A 7,030-nucleotide genomic window follows, 5' to 3' on the forward strand; every position below is an offset into this window, starting at 1 on the left:
AACAACTTCAGATATTTATAAGAAAGAGAGATTCCAATCCCTTTGATATAACTGATAATTTTATTACAAATTGCTCTGTGTTTTTGTCTTCCTCTCTGTCTCAATCCTTTTTCCTTCTTGTTCAACATCTTCCATCCCTCTTCTCCACACTTTTATTCTATAATTTAATATCATAATATTCATGTCAGGGTAATGCCTACTCTTTGTTCCAAAAAACTAGATGTGAAAGTGGTTGCCTATGAATCTCTGAGGTACTTTCCATACACTGTGTGTATTATATAATAAATTCATTTACATTGGGTGCATGTTTTATATTTGGAGAAAATCTACCCCGGTTTTTTAAAAAATGCTTCCACCCAGAAACAAAATTTATTTTTTCTCTTTGTAGACTTACAAATAACACAAACTCACCTACATTCTCTGCAAAGTAGAAAGTAACTTTCAGAAACAGATACAGTATGCCGTGTACCTGCATTAAACCAAAGTAGATAGCAAATTTTCTAGTTTATACTAAAAAATATAGCTTTATATAAATATAAGACTCTTTTGTGCTCAGTCCTGAACATGTATCATTCTGTGACATCTTTCTCTACTATAATGAAGTCCCAGGAAAAACTGAAAGTTTTATAACTCATTTAATACTGTTTATTAATATCTAAAATATGTTTAGCATAGAGTAAAACTTTATAAATATTTGTTGAATGAATGAAAAAATGAGAGAACAAAGATTATTAGATTCTTCGGCCCACTGTTTAAAAACTACAGCTCGATAATGTTGGCACTGCAACATAAATGGAAAACATTGTCCCATATTCTGTGGAAGAGTGGGAATACTCCTATTCTGTAGTATGATTAGTGATTCCTGTGGTTCTGAAACTATTTCCTGTCCCATACAGTGAAATGTAACATTTAGTTTTATTCCTAACTTACTATTCTTCAAAAAGGATACTAACTTATCACTACAAAAACTGGCTTACAACTGGAATAGATTTTGCCTCTGAGGAAACATTTGTAATGTTAGGATTCATATTTCATTGCACATGTAGGAGTGTGTGTATTGTGTGTGTGTGTGTGTGTGTGTGTGCGTGTGTGTGTTTTCAGGAATTAATGGTGCAGATCTACTGATATCTAGTACATAAAGGCAAGGATTCAGTCATGTTCAGCACACGTGCTCACAGCAAAGGTGGGTTTAGTATAAAATGTCAATAGTGCTGCTGTTGAGAAATTTTACTAGAGAATAATATCTATACATTGCATGTCAAGTTCCCTAACAAGATCACTTTCTCTAAAATGCAGCACAACCTTAGATTGTGAGTAACATGTTTGGCAAGTTTCTGAAGAAACATTTCTAAGAAATTTTAACATGATAAATGAACAATGTTTTTCGATGTGAGTAGTATGCGAGGTCAAACATATGATCACAACTGAACCAATTGTGTGGTTCAGTTGTGATCATATGAGTGTGTGTGTGAGTGTGTGTGTGTGTGTGTGTGTGTGTACATCTGCACTCATTATGGGATTGTGGGTGGTTATCTCATAACAGTCAGTGATGATGGAGGAGATCTTGGCTATGGAGGAAGAGAAATAGTTAAAGGAATCCTCCATGAAAAATGAGGTCAGGGAACTGTGTATAATGTGGAAAACAGTGCCAAATTTTCTAAAAGTACCACTAAGGCTGTAACAATGCTAGAAATGAATCTGTTTAATGACAATGCAATGTCACATTTCTGCAAAATCTTCACAAGAAAGCAAAGGCAACTGTCAGTAGATAGGTTCCTTGTTAAAGTTGAGCAAAGTAAAAAAGATTTCCTTGAGACAATAGCACTGATTCTTTTAGTGATAGTGAGATCCATCCTCCACAATAACACTCTTCTCTCCTATATCTCACACCAGGGACGAAGGTTTTCATAAGTAAGTACAAGTTAATATCTTTATTTTTTACTTTCTTTATTATCTTATATTATAATTCTGTAATCATTTTAAAAGAATATTTTCTGGGGGCTGGAGATGAGTTAGTAGAATAAGTGCTTCCCTGGCAAGCACAAGGGGCTGAGTACAATCCCTGGTTCCTCAAAAAAAAAAAAAAAAAAAAAAATATTTCTTGGTTGTGGAATGAATCATGAGAATCATTTATTTTTTATGGGGCAATTTGCTTTGATATGAAGTGTTTTCCCAGAACACTTTATAAGTGTGTTCTAGAGTGAATTGTCCTCACAAACCAGTGTTTATATAGTTACTTTGCTGACAGTTCAGATGTACTCAGTCCTGTTCATTGACATGACCTCTATCTTAAATCAAGTTGTAACCATATATTCCCTGAGCTACCAGTGTGTTTTCTTGTATGATCATAAATAAGTGCCTGACTATTCATAGTTTAAGAGAAAATTTCATAGATTTTATTTCCATTACAATAGTTATAACTTTTATCCATGATTAATAAGATATTTTGTCCTTTTATAACTGCATCACCAACAATACAATGCCATTTTCTCCATATCTAATATCTACAATTACCTATGGAAATTAATAGAATCCACCCATTTCTTTTTTCCTTCAAAGCCTGATGGATATTTGCTACAGAAAAGTTCCCCATCTCCTCTATGACTCACTTGTAGCCAACGAATCAATACCAGCTTAGTATGACCACATGTCTTCTCTGAAGTGATTGTCTTCAGTTTTAGTCAACAGAGATTGGTTTTACATTTAATAATAGTTTTTTGTTATGCAATTTAGTGCACCCTTCCTTCGTTATAAGGAATGAAATGGCACATCTTGTTTCTGTTGTGTCTCCTACATTTATCACAGAACTTAGCATGTAGGAACAAATATTTGATGAAATTTCTGGCTATAGAAGTAGTACATGTGCCCAAATCAAGATGGAAATTTCATACCAAATCATGTTGCTCAGACCAAAAAGCAGATAGATACACAGACACATGGCAGATACATACATAGGTCAGTAAATAGTAAGATAACAGAAGTCATACATTAGAAAAAAGACAACAATGATTCATCTTCAGAAAAGCAAAACTCACACCTCTTAAACTGATTCCACTTTGCAAATCTAAAGTAGTGTTCACCAGTGCAAAGGTTCAAAATCAAAACTCAAAACAAATCAAATCACTGGCAGTAGTCCCATTTTTAATTAAACATTATCTCTACACCTGGGTCTGCTGTGTACCCTGTTCAGTTTGCTAATTATGCTGTGTGAGGAGTGGAGTGAGGTATTTATACTCAATGATTTATTCATTCAAATAATGGAAATTATGTGTTTTTGGAAGCACTTTGGGCATATTTGAGACAACAGAAATAACTGGTCAGCCCTAAGTCTTTAATTTTCATTTATTCTTATTCTCACATACACATTTTTTGTTCATATGTGTACAATATAAGCTAAGTTCTATTCTAAATAGTGTTTTTTGTTCCTTGGACAGGAGCGTCTTTGAGGCTGTTGAAAGAATTTTGACTAGCACAAGTAATGAAAAACAAAATAATGACTTGTCACAAGAAAAATTACATGTTCCTATTCCTATACTGATACACTGCACTCTGAATTGTCAGTAGGTACACAAAAATAAAGATGAAAATCATTGGTTTAAAATTACTGATATTTAAAATAGAGTAAGTTAAAACCAATTCCTTTTTGCACTTTTCTAAGGAATGGCTTTTTTTCTATGTGGAATATCTGCAATTGTATGCATTCATTCTCCAAAATTTATGTTGGAACATAATCCTCAAGGCCATATGCTAGTGGTATTTAGAGGTGGAATCACTGGTGGTAATTATGATTAGTTGAGGTCACAAATATGGGGTTCTATCAGTGCATTCATGGCTTTGTTGGAAGAAAAAGCCCCAATGTAGCTAACCTGCTCTCCATTTTCATTTGCTACATGGTGCCACTTTGAGAAGCAACAGCTGATTTCTGAGAGAGAGATGTGGAAGCCCGACACTGATGTCCTTAGCCTTGAGAATGTGAGACAGATAAATCTTTATGCTCCATAAATTACTCTCTATATGTGACACTGAGTTATATAGCCACAAATATGAATGAGAAAATGTGCATACTTGATTTGAAGAAATCTGGAGAACACTACTTCTATTGTCTTTGTTATTTTCTGTCTAAACCAAATGACACCAGAATGCAGAGAATTAAATTTTAGCTACTTTCATAGACTTGAATTCAACCATTAGAGAAACACTAAAAGCTGCAGGGGCTGGGCTAAGGCTGCTAAGTCTGAGGGTTTTTTTTTTTTTTTTCTTCCTCTTTTGAATTTGTTATAACTTATTTGTTGTTGTATTGTTTTTCTCTTTAAACAAATCTTACATGTTTATATCTGGTAAACTGAACCACTAATTTGTAGAAATATAGCAACTATTGTTGAATTTCTATTGCTTTATTTAGTGAAATCTTGTATCTAATGCTGTTTCTTTTTTTTTCTCTCATTATTTTGTATTCTTAAAAAAGTAAAACAGAAAAAAAAAACTGCAGGGGGAAATAATTTTCTGGTTTACACTCTTTTATACCTTCCTTCACAGTAAGAATCAATTATGGCTATTTGTACCATTTGTTCTTCTCTCTATGGCTCAAAATATGATGGAGTCACAACTTATTTAAAAATCTCAGTTGAACATGCCAGTAATTGGGGCGATTCTTTTGTGGTGTCTTCACTGGCACAGCCAGGCCTATATGCAAGCAAACATGATGAAGGGCCTTGCATTGAAGGGCGTTTATCTTGGCACCACCTATGCCTGTGTGGGTGTCTTCCAGCATGGGAAAGTGGAGATAATCACTTGATCAAGGAAATCAAGCCACTTGCTTTCACTGACATGTCACTTTCACTGACACTGAACTGCCAATCAGAGATACTGTAAAAAAAAAAAAATCACATGACAATGAACCGCAACAACACAATTTTTGATGCCAAGCATCTGATTGGATGTAGCTTTGGTGTTGCTGTTGTCCAGTCTGATACGAAGCACTGGCCCCTCAGGGTGGTAAATGATGCAGGCAGGCCCAAAATTTAAGCAGAATACAAAGGAGAGACAAAGAGCTTCTACCCAAAGGAGGTGTCTTCTATGGTGCTGAGAAAGAAAAAGGAGATTGCAGAAGCTTATCTGTGGAAGACTGTTACCAGTGCTGTGATCACCATGCCAGTTTGCTTTAATGACTCTCAGCGTCAGGCAACCAAAGATTCTGGAACTATTGCTGGTCTTAATCTACTTAGAATTATCAATGAACCAACAGCTTCTGTTACTGCTTGTGGCTTAGACAAAAAGGTTGGAGCTGAAAGAAATATGCTGGCACTTTTGATGTGTCAATCCTCACTACTGAAAATGGAATCTCTGAATTGAAATCTACAGCTGGAGACCCTCACTAAGGATGAGACGATTTTGACAACCAAGTGGTCAATCATTTTATTATTGAACTCAAGTGCAAGCATAAGAAGAATATCAATGAGAATAAAAGAGCTGTCCACTGTCTTTGTACTGCATGAGAACGAGCTAAGAGAACCTTCTCATCTAGCACCCAAGCCAGTATTGAGACTGATTCTCTCCATGAAGAATTCGACTTCTATACTTCCATTACTCGTGCTGAATTTGAAGAAGTTGAATGCTAACCTGTTTCATGGCACTCTAGTCCCTGTGGAGAAGGGTCCAGAATAAGATGATCAACCCTCATGAGGCTGTACCTTATGGTGCAGCTGTTCAGGCAACCATTTCACCTGTATACAAGTCTGAAAATGGCCAAAATTTGTGGTTGGATCTCATTCCTCTTTCTCTTGGTATTGAAACTGCTGGTGACATCATGACAGTCCTCATCAAGCACAATACCACCATTTCTACCAAGCAGACCCAGACCTTCACTACCTACTCAGACAACCAGCCTAGTGTGCTCATTCAAGTATATGAAGGTGCACATTCCCTGACCAAGGTTAACAACCTGCTTAGCAAGTTTGAACTCACAGACATACCTCCTGTACGCCGTAGTGTTCCTCAGACTGAAGTCACTTTTGATATTGATGCCAAAGGCAGCTCAGTGTTTCTGCAGTTGATAAAAGTACAGGAAAATAGAACAAAATTACCATCACTAATAAGGAGGGCCATTTGAGCAAGAAGGACATAGAGCATATGTTCCAGAAAGCAGAGAAGTACAAAGCTGAAGATGAGAAACAAAGAGACAAAGTATCCTCCAAGAATTCACTGGAGTCCTGTGCTTTCAGTATAAAACAACTGTTGAGGAGAAACTTCAGGGCAAGATTAATAATGAAGATAAACAGAAGATTCTTGATAAGTGTAATGAAATCATTAACTGACTGGATAAGAATTAGAGAGTAGAGAAAGACAAATTTGAACATCAGCAGAAGGAGCTAGAGAAACTGCCATCCCATCCTCAACAAGCTGTACCGGAGTGCAGGGGGCATGCCTGGAGGAATGCCTTGGAGCTTCCATGGAGGAGGAGCTCCTCTCTCTGGTGATACTTCATTGGGGTCCACCACTGAAGAGGTTGATTAAGCAAATCCTAAGTATAGATATAGCATTCTTCCACAACCAATAAAAATGAAGTACGTAAATTTGTATCAAATTCTGTAGCAGTTACTAAAGTTGAGCTGCTATAGCAAAGTACTGGGCATTCTCAATACTTGAATATTGGAACATGCATGCAGGGAAACACAGCATTGCCCTGTCAGCACTGTCCTATAGGAGGAAATGCAATGTCTTCAATAAAAAATATTTAAATTGGCTTCCAGGCAATTCAGAAGCATAACATGATCTTGCTTAATAAACCAAGAATAAGCTCCATTGCCCTGTTTCCCACTTGGTTCCGCTTTGCATTTAAAACATGATTTTCTGGGGGCCAGGGAGATGGCTCATTAGGATAAGTGCTTGACTGGTAAATGCAAGGATCTGAGTTCAACCCTCAGTTCCGCAAAAAAAAAAAAAAAAAAAAAAAAAAACAACCATGTTTTTCTGTGTAATCATCTTTAATATTCTTGTGACTCCTTGGCTAATACAGCACAGAAATTTTATT

At 36.1% G+C, this 7,030-nt stretch overlaps 1 pseudogene; it reads left to right on the forward strand.

Moving 5' to 3' along the window:
- The first annotated feature begins 4,699 nt into the window (after positions 1-4,699).
- LOC101569222 lies at positions 4,700-6,513 on the forward strand (annotated as a pseudogene).
- Positions 6,514-7,030: the final 517 nt, after the last annotated feature.

The sequence above is a fragment of the Octodon degus genome, unplaced genomic scaffold, assembly GCF_000260255.1.
Source record: "Octodon degus isolate 3935 unplaced genomic scaffold, OctDeg1.0 scaffold00370, whole genome shotgun sequence".
NCBI lineage: Eukaryota > Metazoa > Chordata > Mammalia > Rodentia > Octodontidae > Octodon > Octodon degus.